This window comes from Mauremys reevesii, linkage group 1 (assembly GCF_016161935.1).
Source record: "Mauremys reevesii isolate NIE-2019 linkage group 1, ASM1616193v1, whole genome shotgun sequence".
NCBI lineage: Eukaryota > Metazoa > Chordata > Testudines > Geoemydidae > Mauremys > Mauremys reevesii.
In genome coordinates this window covers 159,914,161-159,936,310 of record NC_052623.1, presented here as the reverse complement: position 1 = coordinate 159,936,310, position 22,150 = coordinate 159,914,161, and the positions used below count along the sequence as shown (strand labels likewise).

At 43.5% G+C, this 22,150-nt stretch overlaps 1 long non-coding RNA gene across 3 annotated transcripts in view; it reads right to left on the bottom strand.

Annotated features, from left to right (window-relative positions):
* The window catches only part of LOC120386867, an 85,163-nt gene extending 64,672 nt beyond the window's left edge, over nucleotides 1–20,491 (bottom strand). For 2 of the 3 annotated variants that reach the window (XR_005589952.1, XR_005589951.1), the window contains exons 1-3: nucleotides 20,450–20,491; nucleotides 18,883–18,949; nucleotides 17,663–17,837 (exon numbers count right to left, since the gene is read on the bottom strand). This is a non-coding gene — a long non-coding RNA (uncharacterized LOC120386867). Of the gene's footprint in view, nucleotides 1–16,297; nucleotides 17,838–18,882; nucleotides 18,950–20,449 lie in introns of those variants that run through there. The other variant, XR_005589950.1, reaches the window with a different exon arrangement.
* Between the last annotated feature and the right edge of the window lie 1,659 nt (nucleotides 20,492–22,150).

Here is a 22,150-nt window from a genome sequence, read left to right as displayed (position 1 = left end):
TCGCAGCGGCAGGAGCTGGGACCCCAGCCTTTTGCCGCCCCCTAGACTTTGCCGCCCTAGGCACCAGCTTGTTTTGCTGGTGCCTAGAGCCGCCCCTGGTTATAAATTCTTCATTAAACTGAATTATAGATGGAGAACTGTTACAAAAAGCGCTGGTCACTGAACAATTGCCGGTAACAGTAACACCTTGTCAATATAACTTGTATTTTCAAATGAACTCTTTGCAGGGTTGTTGTTTTGTTTTTTTTTTTTTTTTACACAGTGTGCTGACTGCTGCTTTTCTTTTGAACTTTTAGACTATTGAGGAGAGCAAAATGAGTATAATTTTCTTTTAAATAACATGACAAACATAGGAGTGAGATTTGTCACAGATAAAATGTGGACTATGTTTATAATGTATATAATCTTTTCATTGATATGTGGACCTAAAAGAATTAGTCAGTCCTTCCAGATCTTTATTTATTTTCATTTCTCTGAATCCCCTCCAATTTCTTGATGCCATTCTGGTACTCATGTAACCAGAATGGAAAGTAATATTATAGGTATGATGTCACCCTATGACAAGGAACTGTCACTTTTCTGGCGCTTGCTGTGACCTCTTTGTGTATGTAGCCGAAAAAAAATCACCTTTATTTTTTTGCAGCCATTATCATGTTACAAGCTCATATCCAATTTTCTGACTGTTATGACACCTTCAGTAAGCTTCTGCTGATTGTAACCAGGAGGGAATAGTGGACAGCTCATTAGGGATAGGAGTTCACAGTCTATGTGACACGACAGCAAAAAGTGTAAAAGGACCAAATTCTGCCTTTGGATGCATCCATATGAGTTCCCACTGAAATCAATGGGATCACGTTCTAAGAGCAGAATTTGGTCCAATGTGATTTGGGGCAGCATGCACAGAGGTATATTTAGATCTATGAATTACTTGAATGATGTTTAAAATCATATTTAGCCAGGAAGTTTCCTACTGACTGTGTGTTAGGCAGAGGCCAAAGAATGTAAATAATTCCAACTAAGGTGTCCATTAATTCAAACTTTATAAGGCTCTATGTCCACTTATTTTCTATGGTAGCATAAGAAAGAATTTCTTTTTTCAGATAGTAACTTGAGGATTTTGCTAAACCCCCCAGGCAGGCAATTTTGGACTAAACAATGTTGTTGATTGGAAAGCTGCCAATGTAAACATGGAAAAAAGGCAGAGAAAACACTTTTGGAGGATGTAGGAAACCAAGAGATAGTAAATTATATGATGAGGTTTCTCCTAACCCCTCATATGTCCCCTCAGAGGCCCAAAGTGTGGATCTGAGGGCAGAATTTCTTCATTATGCACAGAATCCCAAGAAAATCCTCTAGTAATCCCTTTCCTCACATCCCCATCAGACTGTGAAGAATTCTTCTCCATCCTCCTCCTGCCATCACATGCAGTGTAATCCTTCTTTCCCTGCGTCACTGGTTCAGTGATCCTTCTTATTCTGTATGATCACATGCATACTATATACCATAGCTTCCTCTAGCGCTCCAAAGGTAGACATTTAGTAAGGGAGAAAACACTTTCCTTCCCATCTCTTCCCATCTCCTGTATGTTCAAAGGAATCTTATTTTCAATCAGGGAAACTAAGTTTTCTCCCAAATCTTTCTCAAATTAAGCCCCACCTCTCTCCTTCTGAGACTCCAGGATAATGTTCATAAAAGCTATTTGAAGTTGTAACAAGTTCAAAGGTGGTACAATTTTATTTAATTCTTTAGAATTTGTCTCTATCGTCATAATCACTTTCTACTCACTACTATACCCTTCCCCACGCATCGTCCTCCAAGACAGTAAATAATGCAATCCCAGATTGCAATCCCAGGACACTTTGAATGAACTAACCAGAACTACCTTATTCTTCCAGCTCCCCCATGTATTCATGTCTGTGCACCACACAGGAAGGCATAGCATTGCAAAGTCAGTGTGCTGCTTAGTCACAAGGGAAGCCTGTGCTAGCTTGTAGCCTCAGGTAAAGTGCTGCATTCTTTCAAGTAGGAGAAACAGAATAAAAATGAAGGATTCAAATATATATCCACATGGACCTCCTCTGAAATGCTCTCTTTCGTCATTTGTTTGTTTCAAAAACTTATTTTCAATCCTAAAGTGATTGGTATAGATGAAGTTCACACAGCACCAGCATCGTAATCACTCCTACACATACCCTGCAATGTGTTTCTGACTCTCAGAAGAGCTCTGGTTCTGTATGTAATCCATCAGTTTTCAGGGAGTAGAATTTTGTGCCAAGTGGTCTCAGAAGTCTGTTGTGTCTAGATTACACTAGTCCTGTGACTAGAGGGGGTGGGGAGAGGGGGAAGCAACAACCATAAGAGAAATGAAAATCAGAAGGCCTGAGGTAGGCAAGATCTTGCCTCTCTCTCTCTCTCTCCTCCAGCTTTACCTTTCAGAGTGTTTCTGTCTCATGTAGAATAGCTGCTCTCGTTTTTAGTGGAGAAGACTCGGTGTGATGGTGGGGGTGAAGCAAAAGAGAAAGATTTAAATCAAACCTGATTACCTGATGGATAGGCTTCCCTTCCAAGTCATTTCTAATACCCCTTTCCTTCACCCCCCTGCCCTGGCTGATTGCTAAAAGGGAGATTCACTAAGCAAGTGTTAAATTGCTGAGCAAATCAAGGAGGATATAGGAGTACTTGCGGCACCTTAGAGACTAACAAATTTATTGTAGCATAAGCTTTCGTGTGCTACAGCTCACTTCATCGGATGCATGTAGTAGAAAATACAGAAGGAAGATTATATATATATTAACAGGGAACATGAAACTATAGTGGATGGGCCATTACACAAAGTAAAACGATTTCCCCATGCTTATCTTCCCCCCCCTACAGTTCCTTATATCTCCTTGTCAAGTGCTGGAAATGGGCCATTTTCATTACCACTACAAACAGTTATTTTTCTCTCCTGCTGACAACAGCTCACCTTAACTGATCACTCTTCTTATAATGTGTATGGTAACACCCATTGTTTCATGTTCCCTGTGAATATATATATATCTTCCTCCTGTATTTTCCACTACATGCATCCGATGAAGTGAGCTGTAGCCCACGAAAGCTTAGGCTCAAATAAATGTGTTAGTCTCTAAGGTGCCACAAGTACTCCTGCTATTTTTGCAGATACAGACTAACACAGCTGCTACTCTGAAACCTGTCAAGGAGGATAGTAGATCTGACACCTGACAGGTCCTTTGGGAGGAGAAGCTTCCCTCCAGGCCGTTGGAAGGATGCCCCAAAAGTAGTCAGCTCACTGCCTCCGCCCTTGCCAGCCTCATTTTCAGGGCTTTAACAGTACAAAACAGTACCACACACACTACTAAAATGTTCCTCACTGTCAAGAATTAGTCCCTAAGAAACTCAGGAAACTATCAAGACTCTTAAACAAGCCGAGAAGCATATGCCCTTTCATTAACCTCTCTGTGGCCAGTAAAAATTATAAAAAATAAAAATAAAAGCTCAATCAGCATTTCATCTGAGACTCTTGAAGCTGCATGTTAGTGTTGTGGCTTTAGAAATAATCCACCTAAGAGATTACCTCAGCATGGTTGTGAGATAATCTTGTAAACCATTACATGTGTTCAGTCCCTGTCTTCAAAACACCTAAGCTCTCCCCAGGGCTCTTCCATGCCACGTGAATAATTCATGAGGATGTAGGGAACCTCCCACATGGCACCAGATCTGATCAAATCTTCAATTAGTCAGAGTAATGTATAAATCAGTCGTTCTCAAACTTTTTTACTGGTGTCCCCTTTCACCCAGCAAGCCTCTGAGTGCAAACCCCCTTATACATTAAAAACACATTTTTATATATTTAACACCATTATAAATGCTAGAGGCAAAGCAGGGTTTGGGGTGGAGGCTGACAGCTCATGACCCCCCATGTAATAGCCTCGTGATCCCTTGAGGGGTCCCGACCCCCAGTTTGAGAACCCCTGGTATAAATCAATGAGTACAGCAATTTTGGGGGTGGCGAAGCCAACGGCAGGAGTTCCAGCATGATACACAGAAGAGGAGACTTGCTTTGCTGCAAAGATATTAGGTACGAAAAAGTGTGCCTTCCTCACACATACAACTCCTTAATCCAACCTCTGTCCCTTGTAAAGAAGTTGTGTCTAAGATTCCCATGTGTCTGTATTATAAGATGACACAGGGTATATGTGAAGCAGCATAAGAACAAAGGCATTGCTCCACCTAATCTGGTATCACGGACATTGCTATACTGAATCAGATCAGTGGTCAGTCCATTTAGTCAAATATACTGTCTCCAACGTGGCCAGCACCAGATGCCTTCAAGGGGGAGTGTGTGTGTGCAAGAAACTAAGAAACTATTAAAATAAATGTTAGAAATTATTTAAGAAACCTGTACAAATACATTTTTAAACAGAATAAAGCAAATATATATACATGGATATGGTTATAAATAGCTAAGAGTTAATAACAGAAAACAAATAGAAATGGGCAAAAACAATTGTAAATTAAAAAAAATAACTAACTAATATCTTTACCAAGTGTTTGGAGAAGCTCAGATAGAAGGTGCTGTGGTATTTTGATGTCTGGTGTAGAGGGTGGGGTGATGATGAAGTGTTTGAGGTTAGGACTATACATTGTATTTTGCAAGCAAAGCTGAAGAGTTGCAAGGTTTGCTCCTGGAGGCTGCATGCACCAATGTCTCTGCTACATCAAAAGGGCTAGAATCAGCATGCTTTAGTTAACTTTAAAAGACCTGAGTTGAGTTTTGAAGGGTTCCCCTGAACGGTTTCATCCATACAGTGGATTTTATGCTTAGCTAGAGGACAAACAGTTACAAAAAAATGCTCCCTCACCATTCTGAGACATCAAATATGTTACATCCAAAACAGACAGGGCCAGCCATTTTAGTAGTCTGAGCCATGCTTCTGGATGGGAACTTGTAGGGCTGGGGAGAGGATGGGAAGGGAGGCATTTCCTGAAGATTTTATTGAATTATTAAAACTGCAGCGGGGGCATGAGAGGGCCAATGCTAAGAGTTTTTATTAAAAAAATAGACTAAAATGTGTCAGTTAACTCTGAACTTATGAGTCTGAACATCAGAAGGTTCATAAATTGTACATGTGCTGCAGATAATTATCAGTTTAATCTGATACTTCCCACAGCGACAGAGCTGACGTCAGAATGGTTCAACTGCTGTCTTTCAAACGAGCCTCTGACACTGAAAAAGCCCCCCACTGCCCAGCTGCCTTTATGGTATTAACATTCCTCCTGTGCCCCCGACACAACCATATACACAGAGATGCCAAGAAATTACTCAGATTGTATATCTTAGACTATCCCAAACCTTATATCTGTGGGAGATGAGAAGAGGCTAACCAGGTCCTGAGTTGCTGTAAGCTTTTGTTTTTGTAGAGGGACCCTCACTTCCACCACCCGTGACCTGAATAGTGAAGAACTGTGAAGGAAAACCTGATCTGAACAGGGCTCCTGAGAATTTTTCAAAATATGGCCTCAGAAATAAGTGTCAGATTCCATTTCCTCCAGTCCATTGGAATCTGCAGACGGCAGAGAGATGGCTGTTCCATCCCCCCTCCGCCTTGACCCTGGCACCCAGACAGCAACACCGCCATGCTCTAAACTGATTCATGAATCAACCAGCTACAGGTTCTTTGCTACGGGCTTTCTCAGGGTACACTCACTGTTCCATTGCAGCCAGGAGTGGCCTAATGTCAGGGGCCAAGCCGCTGTGGGGATTGAGTTACACACACACACACACACACTCTCTCTCTCTCTCTCTCTCGCACACACACACACACAGCTGCCATTAATCCAACCATTGCTTCATATCACTGCCTAGCTGGGAGAGCAAATCTTAGAATTCTATGCATATTTCCAAAGCCATAAGGTTATTTGTGATGGCAGAAGGTAGATAATGAATCCCAGACCCTCAAGAAAGCCATATGTATCCTTAACAAGAGACAAATGTGACTGTAGGGTATTGGCACAACCAATCACTATTTGTTTAATTCCAAAATTTCCCCAACAGTTACAATGTACTTTTGTGTGTGTGGCATATACGGGGGAGTACTCCTTTCCCCACCCACTTGAAAAAATGATCCGATAAACCTGGTGGAATATGCTCCATCCCAGCAATTTATTTGGATGGAGGAAACCAAGGAATTTTAGCAAGCCAACCAGGGTATGTATTTTTCTCTCCTCTAAGACCAGCTCTTCCCCTCAGCCCACAGCTTCAAGACATGTGTATGGCTACCTTGTCTGTATGTTTTTTTTGTTTTATTTAATATTTTTATTAAATGAAGGGGGGAAGCACTAACAATTACAAATAAATCACTTGCTTAGCACTTTTCCACTACCCCATCCTTGTGTAATAGAGGTTTTTAATTTATTCATTTATTTAATGGATAGCAGTGTGAATATGCTACACCCCGGGGTTCTCAAACTTCATTGCACTGCGACCCCCCCTCCCCGCTGTCTGAGAACAAAAATTATGACACGACCCCAGGAGAAGGGACTGAAGCCTGAGCTTGCCCGAGCCCCACTGCCCTAGGTGGAGGGGCGAAAGTCAAAGCCCGAGCCCCACCGCCCCAGGCACGGGGGCCAAAGCCCCAAGGGCTTCAGCCCCAGGCAGGGGGCCTGTAACCTGAGTCCCCTGCCCAGGGCTGAAGCCCTCAGGCTTCGGCTTTGGCCCTGGGCTGTGGTGCTCGGGTTTCAGCTTTGGCCCCGGACCCCAGCAAGTCTAAGCCAGCCTTGGTGACCCCATTAAATGGGGTTATGACCCACTTTGAGGTCTCGACCCACAGTTTGAGAACCACTGTGCCAACATCTGACCTAACCTCTGAGACCTTTAAGTAGGTTGAATGTTTACATTAAGCATCATAATACATCATTACATCATATCCATTTGAAGGTTTCTGAAGGGCAGCTTGAAGTCAATAAAGTATTCTACTGTAGGAAATGTAGTTATTAATAATTTCTCTGTCCATGAAACTATTCAGAAACACAGACACCTGACACCTAAGAGAACAACCATGTTCAATTTATAGCAAAGCATACGCATGCTCTGTTGCATAGTACAGAGACACAGACTGGCCAACCTCTTCAGGAAGTTCAAATTACTTCCCACATGGGCATCTATTGTACCACTTCAGGCAGAGCTTAAAGTGTCGTTTGTTTGTTTTAGTGACAAGAACTTCAGCTACAAAACTTAAAACTATTCCCATAATGGCGCTTTAATTATCCAAGAGACTGACAATACATTTACATTTTAAGTGAGATTAATGAATTATGTATGTTTCATTAGAACATTTTGCATTGCTGGCAAATGAGCACTGGGAAAGGAACAGTATAGAGGCTGTAGGAATTTATCTTAATGGAAGGAGAAGAACATTCTGTGTTTTCAATCGCATTTGATCTAGGAAACACAGCTACAGAAAGGTCACCCCAGCCAGGTACCAGTAGAGCAATAGGGTGATGCAGGGCTCAGGTCTACTCAGGCCCACTTTGCATCCTGGCATGCGGGAGTTATGATAATATTTTAATGCAATATTTTAAATCATCTTAGGGTACGTCTACAGTACGAAATTAATTCGAACGTACGCTATTCGAATTTTCAGAAGCGATTTTATACATTCGGTGTTGTGTGTCCCCACTAAAGCGCGTGAATTCAGCGGAGTGTGTCCACAGTACTGAGGCTAGCATTGAATGTCAGAGCGGTACACTGTGGAAGCTATCCCACAGTTTACGCAGTCCCTGCCACCCACTGGAATTGTGGGTTAAGCTCCCAGTGCATGATGGGGCAAAAACATTCTCACGGGTGTTTCTGGGTGTTTGCCGTCACTCGCTCCTCCCTCCATGAAAGCTATGGCAGACGCCATACTGCCAGCAGACGGTGCAGTATGGTGCACCGCCTGTCTCCTGGTACTATGAATCCACCTCGCGTGTCCTCTATCTTTCTATCTACTCTTTTATCTAACCATTTCCCTCCTTTTTTCAGCTACCATGAACCGAGCAGCACAGCTTCCGCCGCAAACTCTGCTCTCCCGCTCTTGCATCGTTAGCTAATTTTCCATGTTGTCTGTCCTGGGCTCACATGCAAGCTACAGAAAGCAACAATTCCCCACCGTTTTTCGGCCATTGTGAACTGAGCCACACAGCTTCCGCCGCAAACTCTGCTCACGCTTCTGCCACAAACTCTGCTCTCCCGCTCTTGCAGCTCTAGCGAGCTTCCCGACTCTGTGAAAGCTACAGAAGACAACCATTTACTGCCTTTTATCGGCCATCTTGAACCGAACAGGCCTCCTACATTTCGTGCCCTTTTTCCAGGATTACCTGTGCAAGTGCCAAAGCGTGGCAATCATGGAGCCCGCTCAGATCTCAGCTGCAGTTTTGACCATTGTAAATACCACGCACATTATCCAGCAGTATGTACAGTACCTGCAAAACTGGGCGAGGAAGCGATGACAGTGCAATTACTATACTGATGAGGACATGGACACAGACGTTCCTAGAAGCATGGCATGTGGCGATTGGGAGATCATGGTGGCATTGGGCCAGGTTCATGCCGTGGAACGCCAATTCTGGGCCCGGGAAACAAGCACAGACTGGTGGGACCGCATAGTGTCTCAGGTCTGGGATGATTCCCAGTGGCTGCGAAACTTTTGTATGCATAGGGCCACTTTCATCGAACTTTGTGACTTGCTGTCCCCTGCCCTGAAGCGCAAAGACACCAAAATGAGAGCAGCCCTCACAGTTGAGAAGCGAGTGGCCATAGCACTGTGGAAGCTTGCAATGACTGACAGCTACCGGTCAGTCGGGAATCAGTTTGGAGTGAGCAAATCTACTGTAGGGGCTGCTGTGCTGCAAGTAGCCAACGCAATCATTGACCAGCTGCTATTAAGGATAGTGACTTTGGGAAATGTGCAGACCATTGTGGATGGCTTTAATGTGCTGGGGTTCCCTAACTGCGGCGGGGCGACAGATGAAACGCATATCCCTATCTTGGCACCGGCACACGAGGGAGGCCAGTACATAAACTGCAAGGGGTACTTTTCCATGGTGCTGCAAGCACTGGTGGATCACAAGGGATGTTTTGCCGACATCAACATCGGATGGCAGGGAAAGGTGCATGACGCTTACATCTTCAGGAACTCTGGTCTGCTTGAACAGCTGCAGGAAGGGACTTACTTTCCAGACCAGAAAATTACTGTTGGGGATGTTGAAATGCCTATAGTTAACCTTGGGGACCCAGCCTACCCCTTAATGTCATGGCTCATGAAGCCATACACAGGCACCCTGGACAGTAATAAGGAGCAGTTCAACTATAGGCTGAGCAAGTGCAAAATGGTGGTAGAATGTGCTTTTGGACGTTTGAAAGTGCGCTGGCGCAGTTTACTGACTCGGTTAGATCTCAGCACAACCAATATTCCAATTGTAATTGCTGCTTGTTGCGTGCTCCACAATATCTGTGAGAGTAAGGGGGAGACGTTTATGGTGGGGTGGGAGGTTGAGGCAACTCGCCTGGTGGCCAATTTCACACAGCCAGACAACAGGGCTATTAAAAGAGCGCAGCAGAGTGCGCTGCGCATCAGAGAAGCTTTGAAAGCCAGTTTAATGACTGGCTAGGGTACGGTGTGACAATTGTGTTTGTTTCTCTTGAAGTTACCTGCCCCCTATATATATGAAAGGAAATAAAGTCAAAATTGTTTAAAAACTGTTCTTTATTATTTGTTGCACAACACATTGAGAGAAATGGGGGTGGAGGTATTGGGTTAGGGGGTGGAGGAGGAGGGAAGGACAAGTCCAGAAACCAAATCACAAGTTCGCATATGCCAGCTTTCTGCTGCTTGGGCGACCCTCTGGGGTTGCGTGTGTGGGTCCCCATAGCCTCCCCACTTGTGTTCTTGAGCGTCTGGGTGAGGAGGCTATGGAACTCAGGGAGGGGGAGGGCAGTTATACAGGGGCTGCAGTGGCAGTCTGTGGTCCTGCTGCCTTTCCCACATTAGATCCACCATGCAGCGGAGCATGTCAGTTTGCTCCCACATGAGCGTGACTATAGCCTCCTGCCTGCTCTCATCGCGCGCGTCCCTCCTCACTTTGTGTTCCGCAATTGTTTTACTCCACACATTCAGCTGGGCCCTATCAGTGCAGGAGGACTGCATGAGCTCAGCGAACATGTTATCCTGAGTTCATTTTCTCCGCCTTCTAATCTGGGCCAGCCTCTATAGCAAGCAATGCCTGGTGGGTTTGCCATATAAAAGGAGGGCCTGCGGGCTCTCTGGGATGATCACTTCACACAGCGTGGTCCGATGAGGCTCTGAGCAGGGATGAGCCCTTTAAACTAAACGCGAACAGCCCAGCGCAGCTGGGTTCCCCCGACTGCATGGCTCCGATCAGGCTCTCACTCACCAGAAGTACCTTCTCCAGACGCCCGCCTTGGGAGTGGGGGGAGGCTATTGGCTCCAGTGTTAAGCATAGTTCCTGGCTAGGGGGGAAAACAGATTCCCCACTTGCTGCCTGTGCACTGTCCTCCTCCTCTTCATCCTCCAGTGTCTCTTCCTCCTTGCTCCGTGCAACTCCCCACTTGCAGGTGTCCATGGACAGTGGTGAGGTAGTGGGCGTCACCCCTCATAATTGAGCAAACAGGAAATGAAATTCAAAAGTTCCTGGGACTTTTCCTGCCTACTTGGCTAGTGCATCGGAGTTGAGAGTGTTGTCCAGAGCGGTCACAAGGGAGCATTCTGGGATAGCTCCCGGAGGCCAATAACATTGAATTGCATCCACAATACCTTTAACCCAGGATTGCGATCTTGATTTAAGTGTTACTCCACTTGCCAAGGTTGAGTACAGAAATCAGATTAAAGAGCCCTTCAAATTGAAAAAAACAGTTCGGTCATGTGGACGGGATAATTTTTTTTTTTTAATAAACTCAGCTAATTCAAAAATAACAGACTAGTGTAGACCAGGCCTTAGTAAAAGTTTAGCCTGCTGAGCATGTTTGGAGGGGCTGTGTACACTGAAAATTCGACAGTGAAAAGTCTCCTATTCCTAGCTTGGTCTAGGAAGCTCATCAGAACAGTCACACTCATTCACAGGACCTTTGAGTTGGGACAACACTCATAGTGTAACAAGTCTGGTGTTGCCAACTCTCATGACTTTGTCAAGAATCTTGTAATACTTGGTGTCTCGCTTAAAACCCAACTTCTAGATGCATGAAAATCTCAGCCTTCCTTTTTTTTAAAAAAAAGGAAGCTAGCCCTCATAGTTGCAGAGAAAAACTTGAAAAAAATAAAACATCAGAAGACAAAAAGGCCCCCAAAGTTGTTATTTTTAAAAATCTCATGACTTTTAAGCCAATCTGATGACTTTTTTGGCACTTGGAGTTGGCCGTACTGTATAGTCTACAACATAATCATCTTAGTGCTATCCACCCAGAGCTCTAGCCCTAATGACAGGCCAAGTTTCTAAAAGAATCAGGAGCTGCCAAAGGAAATCAGGAACCTCCTTTTAGGCAGCATCCCATCCCTATGTAGGATTCTAGAATTATTGCAGCACTTGAATGTCATGTTTCATTTGCTTACTTTGGCTTAATATTTATTATTTAGTCTACTATGTCTCTGTACTGAAAAGTGTCTTGGAAGCCATGACAGGAAATGTGCTGCGCGAGGTTAGCATGTGGTATTAAGTGTAAACCTTCATTTGATGAACACAACCCTAAATGAAAAGCATTACTGATCTTGCTTCAGGCTGTGTTGAGGAGATGCTCATGCTGTTTATTAACTTATTCATGTAATGGGAGAAGGCATAGTGCACATACAAAAGGGTCAGCCAGACATCATTTACTTGCAAATAAGCTGCGTGCTCATACGAGCATAGGGATTCCCATATTAGATCAGATCTCTGGTCCATTCAGCCCAATATACTGTTTCGGATCTTGCTTCAGAAGAAGGTGGAAAAAACCTCATATTGAACAATTATGGAATAACCTTACTATAGGAGAAACTTCTTCCTAAACCCAGTCAGCTAGAGGTTGACTTATGATATGACCTGAAACTTGAGCATTCACAATTACATTACTTCTACAGAAGGGATATAATGTAATTGTGGATGTCCTCATTATCCATATAAATATTTAACCCTTTTCTGAGTCCTAGTGAGCTCCAGGATCAGTTCAAACTAGTGGCAATGAGTACCAGAAATTAATTGGGGCTCCAAAAGGAGTCAATAGAGGAGCATACAGTATAACAATCTTATTTACATTGGGTGCTCTTTGCATTTGAATAGAAATAACAGCTCGTGACATTTCTATCTTTTATGGAATGTTTCTTCCCACTTTTGAAACATGCTCCTAATTTTCTCCCAGTCTCTAACTTCTTTATTGCATACCATTATAACATTTACCCATGCCTCTTCTATTACCAGTTACTAAATCACATTGAAAGGCACTTCAAATACATCAAACACATTCCTAATATTATTTTTCCATGTAAGTAGTTGATGACACTGCCAAAGAGGTGTTATCTGATCACAAACACGAGGGTCGGTGGTGGTCCATGAGAAAATTTCTCTTTTCAGATGCGGACCTCACTACAAAAATGTTTGAGGATCCCCGTTTTAAGACTCTTAGCTATTTATACTGTCATAGGCAACAAACAAAACACAGTACTCAGTTACCATACTGCCACAGCATTCTAAAGGATTCAGTAAACTCTCTCTCTGCCCCATACTGATATATTATCTTTTACACAGCACTGACTTTGGACTGCAGCCACTTTTCTACACGCAGTTTAGGTGCAAGACCTGGGACAGCTGGGCAGGGTCCCAGCCAAAGGGAACAAAAACTTGAAATAATGTTTTGTTTTGTTTTAATATTACCAGCAAACTCTATGGAATACATATACAAGAAGGGTCTATTTGCTATTTAGAGATTTGTTAGTCACAGAGAAATCTACAGGGTCCTCCAAAGTTTTGGTGAGTCTTCCTTTGCTATCACCTGCCAGGGATTTGGTAAATGCATGTTACGAAGAAACAAGACAGAGAAGCACTGTGGATTCAGGCAGTTTTATTCCTCTGTCCCCTCACTCTGTTTCACAGAAATGGGAGGGCAGGTAGATTACTTTTGAAGATTGGTATATCCTTCACTTGGTGCTGATGCTACCTTTATATTTTACTTTTTGACATCATAAAATGGTGACTAAAATAAATACATGAAAAAGCTATCAACATGCAGACTTTTTGGTAACAGTTTAAAGAAAGTATCCTCAATATCAGTGGGATCCAAAGTTTAGCCCACAGAGTACAACATGCTCTGCAGACACCTTTGTCTTTAAAACTGAGGTATAACTTGCACAGGCTGTATGGCACAGCATCAGAGAAACGACTCAGATTAGGATGGAGCACTATATGCTGAAACCTAGAGTCTCTACGAGTCCTACCTATGTATCCAAGGTAAGAATTGCTGCAATCTGCTCCATTGCATACAAATCGGGTGCCGACTTTGGGCTCCTGCCCATACTACCCCCAGCCACACTGCTATTTTTTGTGCTGTAGCTTGAGCAGAGCTTGGTGTGTGTGTGTCTAAGTGCACTGGGAAGCACACTGCCAGCAGCAGTGTAGATGTAACCTGAGGCAGTACCAGGGCTAGCCCATAGGAGGCCCTAAACAGGAATATTTTGCCCCCTTCCCCCGCCCCCCACCACATACTTGATTTTTCCTCCCCCCCCCCCTTTATATTATTTAAGGACAATTTTAATTGGCTCAGCAAGCAGGAGATACTCCTAATGTTTCTTTGTTATCAGCTTTTAATAGGAGTTTTCATGCTACAAATGAACTAAAGGAAAGAAAACCACTGAAGCCTTTAACTCATTTGTGATGGTGGAGGGAGATTTCCCCATTTCTCTGTGACCTCCAGGTGACATTCCACTACTTAAATTCAACTGAGGTCTCCCGGGCAGCTGCCATGCATAAGAAAGCAATAAAAACACTTTCAGTTGTTGATGCATCTGCCTTTGTTTTGCTCTTTGACTGTGCTCCTCTGTTACCAGGGGGGAATGTTTGACGCAGACTAGCGTGACTTTGCATTTCATACCGCATGGTCCATTTAGCTGCTGTAACTTTACTTTAAGCTGGTCATGGGGAAGAATTAAGCTCTTTTCTTCACAGATATCTAAATTCCCTCTAGTTCTCGTGAACTCCAAGAGAGAGAGAGAAAAGAGATGCGTTTCTGCCTCTTTCTGTGCAGTCCCAGGTAGAGAGGTAGTTTTTTATATTCAGAGTACACACTGCACTGGTTCCCTGATTTTACCACACAGAAGCCTCTCAAGCCTGACAAAGCAGGCCTTCCCTCAGTGCCTCCCCCCCACTCTACTGAGATAAACTAGGTTTTCAGGGTACAATGAACACTCTGACCTTCTCAAAACACAAACTGATTGTAGCCGTGGGATGACAAAGCTGGGCTGAGACGTACTTTTAACACAGGCCCCACAGGCCTGATTCTCTTCATTGGCTTGCCCCATTTGTAGTCATCTACATCTGGGCAAAGTTGATGTAAACAGCACAATGGCTGCTTTTTACACACACTTTGCACAGATGTACCCAACTGCACAAAGGCCTCCTGTGTTACAAATGAAGCACGAGGGTGCAAAAGAACCTCATTCAGTTTGAGGCTTGCTCCAAAAGAAGAATTAGGAATACCAGAGCTGCAGCCCCTGGACACTGGAAATGGGTTTTTGAAAAGAAGAGAATCTCCTGAGATAGCATCAATTCTGTGAAATGCCCTACAGTAGTGAGAATCACGGCTGTGGGGTAGGGTGCCAAGTACCAACCTTCCCCACAAAGCAAGAGGCCAGCTGCCTCCTTTTCACCACTTTTGGAATGCAAAGAACATCCCTATAGAACTTAGACCAGCCCTAGAAAGGAAGGGCGGTAATAGCCTCACAGCTTCCAGTGGTTATTAGCCACCATGGTCTTGATCACAGCCCTACCTGCTGCTAGACACAAACTTCCTCATGTCTGGGATAAATGAATAAACTTTAAGATCCCAGTTCTGAGTGGCATCTCTCAGGAGGCGCAGCACTGGGGAAGTAAGCAAAGGTAGATTTAAAGCACTTTTCAATGTCCAGAATTTTGGGACTAGTGACAGCCAGTTTGGCAGCCCTCAGGATAAACTAGAGCTGACCTAATGGCTACTCTAACTTATGTCTGGTCTGTAGAGATCCCCAAAGGACTATCCAGCCACGACACAGAACAATCAAGACACACTCATCAACAACCCCTCTTTTCTACAGGCCTGCCTCCTGCAAACCATTACACACAGGGAGCAACAAGAGGCAACCAATGACTGTTAGGATATTCCCCGCTGGGGATCCCCTTGGGCTTTCCTACCCACATGCCTTGCAGGAGGTCCTCTCTCTCGCCTACAAATGAAAAACTCCATAATCGTGTAGGGTAACCACTGTAAAGGTATGAAGCTTTACAATATATTGCTTAACAGGAAGAAGGAAGGAAATTAGTACAAGTGCCGGGAGGGGGGCAACCAAACGAACCAAACCACAACAAAATTGGGCATTTTCCAATTGTCATCAGTGAAATAACAGAGGGTATTTCCAGTCGAGCTGCATTCTAATCAAAATATACCACACACATTCACAGTAAGGTGATCTAGGGTAGGCATCACCGGCACAGAAGAAAGCATGGCACAGCAACATAAGCACACCAAGTTACATAAAATAGCATGGAGGTTCTGAGTTAAGGTATGTCTACACTGCAATCACAAAGCGAGATTGCAGCTCTTGTAGTCATGTCTGTGCTAGCTTTAATGTAGCTAGCTCTATACCAGAGCAGCAAAGTCACAGCAGCACACAGTTCAGCCCCGGCTGTCCAAACCCTCCAGGAATCCAGGGTAATTACTTGCACGCTGCTGCAGCTTCTCTGCTCCGGCACTCAAGCTAGCTAGATCAAAGCTTGCTCAGGAATGTCTACACAAGCTGCAATCAACCCCAGGACTGCAGTGTAGACATACCCTTACACACATAAAGCAAGGACATTCATACAGGCATTCAGAGGGAGAGAGATCTCCATTATATCACTCCGAAATCAAGGTGAATTTTTAAATTTATGCCTGAACCATTCCTATAAGATCACCATGCATATATGCAACTCTAGAAAGGTCAAAAGCTCTCTTGGTAACTGTGCTTTATTTCTGCATTGACTGACTGTAGTTTTAGGGCCCAGCCCTGTCTTTACTTATGCCCTATGCATCTCTGATGGAGCCAATGGAACTGCACAGGGTGTAAATCAAGGCAGGTGTAACCTAGTGGGCGGTTTCACTAGCCAGGGAAGGGAAATAAACCTCCAGGCACCCATATTTTCAAGGCCCTTTCCTTGGGGTTTATTTTATTGTCTACAAAACAGTCACAAAACAAAAACAAATCAACTGGCGACTCTGGGCAATAATCCCCACAGGCTGTCTCCACTTCGCCCAACCCAGAGGGGAGAAGGCACTCTCTTCTCCTTAGTTTTCCCTTTGATCTTCACTTCCCCTTCCTTGTACACTCTGGCCCTGAGCAGCCACATGAGTCCCCGTGGGACCAGTTAACCCTGTTACAGATTGCAGCACCTTTACTTTGTCACAGCAGGGTTTGCCTTAACATGTTAATATTTGCCCTGCATTTTCCCTGCTGCATCTTATGCCTGTTATATTTCAAGTTCTGTCCTTGATAGCTCCTGAGAGTAATTGATCCCTATCCTCTTTATAGTACCTTGGTAAGTACTGTCTTTGTAGGTAGTTAAACCTCTCCCCTCCACCTCCCCACCATCTCTTCTCCATATTGAACATCTCCAGTTCTCTTAACCTTTACTTCAGTGATTTTATTTTCTACAACTTTTGTCATTTATTTTTATATGTTCCTCCTCTGATTTCTCTCCAGTTGGTGTGCCCCTTTACAAATGTGATCACATGAAGCCTAACCAGAAAGCCAACCAGTGCCAAAATAATTACCTCATTTATTTCACGAGAGATTCCTGTTAAGATAACCCTAGATGGCGTTTTCCTGTTCGCAACAATGTTTTACCTGATGTCCAGTTTATCATCTCCTATAACCTCCAGATCCATTCCTGCAGCACTGCTGCCTAGCCAATCATGCCTCATTTTACTTTTGTGAATTTGATTATTTCTTCCTACATCAGCTTTACATTAGATTGTATCTCCTTTGATAGATTTCAGTTCATTTTTCTTATCTATCAAGCTCATACTGTATTTTAATTCTACCCTCAGTGTATTGACAGTCTCTCTCCGTTTTGTATCATCCTCATATTAGATTAGTGTATTCTCCCCTCCACTCTCCAAGTCATTTATTATTTGCATTACAGTAGCATCCAGAGGCCCAAATCAGTATCAGATCTCAATTGCACTAGATGCTGTACAGACATATAGTAAGAGACAGTTCCTGCCCCCAGGTGCTTCCAGTTTAATTTAAGAACAGACACAAGAAGAAGGTGTAGCAAATAATCAGAGCAAATGAGGAAATGTTTGAACTGTACAGAACTTGGAGTCAGTGGCAGTTCTGTCTTTAGGACAGCTGGAGCAGTCCTCCACTCACAACCAGAAGATAATAAAAGCAATCTCAAACAGATGTACCTTTTAGCCCCATCCTGTGCGTGTCAATCAGAGCAGTTCATTTAACACCAGAGTACTTCCCAAAGAAGGATCCAGGTTGGTAACAGCTGCTCCGTGCTCCATATGGTGCAGTGCCCACGTGCATTATTCCAGCATGTAGACTCGGATACCATGGTGATGGATGGAGTATAAATGCCTGGACAGAATAGATAAGATTAGTTAGGCTTCTGCAGCAGTAATAGCTCTAGAACTACACTGGATAGCCCATCAACTGCAGCAGAGGCCCAAGGATCACAGTCAGAAGGGCAGTGAACAAACGAGCACATGTGCGGCCAAGGGAAGTTACAGCACCCACCCTAAGATGCCACTGCCCAGATCTACAGCTTGTGAGATCCTTCTTGACATTTCAGCTCAGCTCAGCGCTGAAATAATAGTTACTGTTGAAGCTCTATTGTGTTTAAGCAAATGCATGGGTGTCTCACAAGTGATTCTATGTAGCCACACTTCACCAGTTTCTCTAGGAGTGGAGTCACTATCAATAGCTTTATATCACAAGTACACTTTAAATGCCCTGAGTGCTGCAAATGGCAAGTACTCTGCAGTATGGCCATGGACTCATCAGAAACAAATCATGGCAAACCCACTTAATTTTATTTCCTCAATGACAGCAGGATCAGTGAATAAACGAATTGTGGTGGAGATAGCATATAACATAGTGCACTCTGCTCACTGCTTCAGTTTTATTCACTAAGGAGCAGATTACAGCTGGCCTTCACGCAGGGGCCTGGTGGGGTGAGGCTACAATGAGCTATACTTGGCATAACCTGCAAAATAACCAGCTATAACTGCAGTCCATGAAGAGCACAAAGATTATTCCCTTTGATGGGGAGCTTCAGAGGGGGCAAGAAAGGGCGGAAAGGACACACCCACACACACTTGAGCTGTCACAGCTGGCTGGCTGTGCAATAGGAGGGGGAAATACGCTATATACCATGAAGGGAAGTAACAGGATCGCTACCTCTGTGGGCCTGGGAGTTCTGAGAGGCATTCTTCTTCTCTGAGGCAGAATGTCTCCTTGTACTTCCCTTGGGGACATTGTGGCTACACAGCAACCCCAATACAAGACTATGCCTTGCAGGCATGACTGAGTACTAAATTCATCTTTGCGAAGACAAGCCACTTTAAGATCCTATGGGCTCCTCATGCCCCAGTTATACCCAGCACTGAGACTTCAGTCATACCTAAAGCTTTGTGCAGGCCTTCTGCGTGGGGGCGAATTAGAGCCTAAGCTTGTTACCATCTGTTATCCTGTCAAAGAAAGAAAAAGAATTGGTTTGACATGATTTGTTTCTACTATAACTTAAAGCATTTAACATACATTTCTGTCCAAACTATTTCCTTTATTCACTAAGGGTCAATCTCTGCCTCTTTCCCAGCTAAGGCAGCTGGCAAAGTTCTGTGTATGAGGAAGGGGGATAGGATTCCTAGAGCCTAACTCCTTAATCTATAGGGGTGGGGTTAAAAGATTTGCAGATCTAGGTCCGTTGGCCACTCCGCCCAGCATTACAAAGAACATGAGCTGAGGACACAGCTACAGCTCAGAGACTGCCAAAGTAGATATGCTGCTGCCCTGCAGCACGAGTGGTAGGAACTAGGATTCTGTAACCACACGCATTAAAATCTTTTGCACCAAGCCCATTTATTTAGGCTTAGTGTGGGGTGGAGGGGAAGGTTTGCCCTCAGATTCATTGCAACCTCATTCAGGAATTAAATTCCAGTAAATTGCTGGGGCATGATTTGTTTCTGAAACACCCATGTCACATGCTCTCTTCCCTCAGAAATTCACACTTAGCAGTACAAGGGTAATTTGCCTTCTATACATCACTGCCTTCTGCTTAGGAATTTCAGCTCTCATGCCTATAAAGCAACCACTTTTTTCTAACCCCACTGTCAGAGGACTGTATTAGGGCACGTCTACAGGAGGACACTCAGGAAAGCTAAGCCAAATTAATTTAAGATATGAAAACTCATCATTAACTACAGTAAAATACACAAATTTCCATCTGTGTTTTGGAGCAAGTAAATCACACAGACATCCTCTAATCTGCTCTGTATTATTTCAGTAGTATTTACTGTCCAGAAAGGGAATTTCTAGATTATAAATAACCTTCTGGAACAGGGAGATCGAAATGTCCTATCCCAGATAATGCCAAGGAATAAATGTTTTGTTTCTAGTCCTTTTCTTCTCAATAACTAAGGCCTGGTCTGCACATAGTTTCTGTACTGCCTAGGTTAGAGGTGTGATTTTTTACTGAAATAGTTATACCAGTACATCCTCAAGTGTGGACAAAGTTATAGGCAGGGCTTCTAATAATATGTGATCATGTACTTAAAGACTGTATTATAATGTAATGCAGACACACAAGGCAGCTGAATTAAGGATGCAGAGGCAACCTTAATACTGGTATTTCCTAACTTTTGAATGCTTGACTTTGCAACCTAAATAATGTTTTTTTAATTTATTTATATGTGTGTATGTGTAATACCAGTATAAAGGTGTCTTATATAAGAATAGCTTATTTCCCTTCCTGTATTATAATAAATTATACCAGTATGAGCATCTTTGCACCAGTATAACTGTATTGCTTTGACAACACTGGTATAGTTAAAGTAGTAAGCTTTTGTGTGTTAACAAGGTTCTACTTTCTAATTTGAGAGAGAGTTGAAGGCATGCATTATGTCCCAGCTTTCACAGCACCATATCTCTTTCCTCTATCTGTTCTTTAATTCTCCTTGTTTAAAGTTTACCTTCTTCTGGCTGCTTTCTGAACCAAAAGCTGAGTCAGTTTGGAGAAAGACTCCAAAATGGAGGACAGACCATTTATGGACTGAACCTCCTCCCACAGGTGTAGTTAGGTTAAGATGGAGTGGAGTGAGAGGGTGGTCATGGCCCTAACTATACAGCTCTCGCGCTAAACAGATGTGCCCTGTGTTAGCTCTGGTGGAAGGAATGGCTACAGAGGGGGTTTTCATCAATGCTATTTTTTTTTTGTGTACGTATTTTATGTATATACAATTTAAGTCTTGCTAACATGGGATTGAAGAATGAAAGTGGCTTTGGAGGAACAAAGCGGGAACTCTGTTGTTCACGCTGCCTTCCTGAAGTCTGCAGGAGAGTTTCCCCTGGCTCCTATGGACCTTAAGAGCAGTGTATGGTATAGTTAGTCTTGGTTAAGTGCAGCCACTGTGTGATAATGGATCCCATACCTGCTGGGTGTGGTGCTCTGTCTCCCTTTAGTGGCACCTAGACCATCTAGAGATTAATGAGTCTGCTCCAGCCTTAGCTAAGAGGGCCAGGGCTTGAGGCTCATGCATTTAGCTCCAGAGGTCCCCTGGTTCAACCCTGCTCACCAACAATGGGGGTCTGCTGGTGTTTCAATAACTCTTAGTAAGTTTGTCAGGAGGATTCCCATTCCATCATGTCTACAAAGTTTAGAAGTCTGCCTGTGTAGTTTTCTTTTGATGTGCAACAACTCCTGCTTTTCCCATCATTTACAGTATGCCAAGAGTTCTAAAACTTGAGCTGTTACTTAGGACCAGTATTTTGTGTGGTGGGGACATGATGAAAGAACAAGCATTTTGAATATACCTGCCTTGCCCAATAAGGGCAATAGATAGTCTTAGGCCCAAAATTTTCAAACCAGGGTGCCAGAGTTAGGCTCTTCAATCCATATTTAGGCATGAAAGTAAAAATGGCCTGGTTTTCAAAGGTCCCTATCTCCAGGTCCCATCAACTTAATGAGATTTGTGCTCAGCACCCCTGAAAAGCAGGTCACTTAACTTTTACAGAGGTGCTTGGATATGGAATTACAAGTCTAATTTTACATATCCAGGTGTGAATTTTTTGACTTTACTGTGATTTCCTAAATGTGGATGGTGTGGTTTGATTTTTGGGTAATGGCTGCTTTTTGTTATTGACTTTAACTCATCTTGGGCAGTACAATGTTAAATATACAATTCTGCACTTAATAATAATCTCAGTCTTTCTGTGACCAGTGCCAGTTCGATGGAGATCATTAAACTCCATAAAGATATCTGCTTAAATCAATGAGCTTATATAGCTACACAGTCCTCCCTCTTGATAGCATTTCCTCTGCCTTGAAGCCTCCATAAGCCAGCAGAGAGGAGTTCAAAGGACACAAACTATGTTTTCTAATAGCTTTGTGACATGAATTTGCTTTACGTTAAAGGTAATTCATTAGAAACTAGACATGATGACCTAGCTTAATCGTATATCTGACACTCAAAAAGAATATTAATCACCATGGCTGTAATTCCAGCTCCACTGAAATCAAAAGGAGTTTTGCAATTGACTTTAAGGGGGCCCGGATGTCACCTTGTGGCTTTACAGTAATTCTCCGTTTTCCTATTTGCTGGACACGATACATGTCCTTTCCTTGTTATCTTTGTTTTGTTACTGGAAATGAAACAGTTACATAACCACCTTCT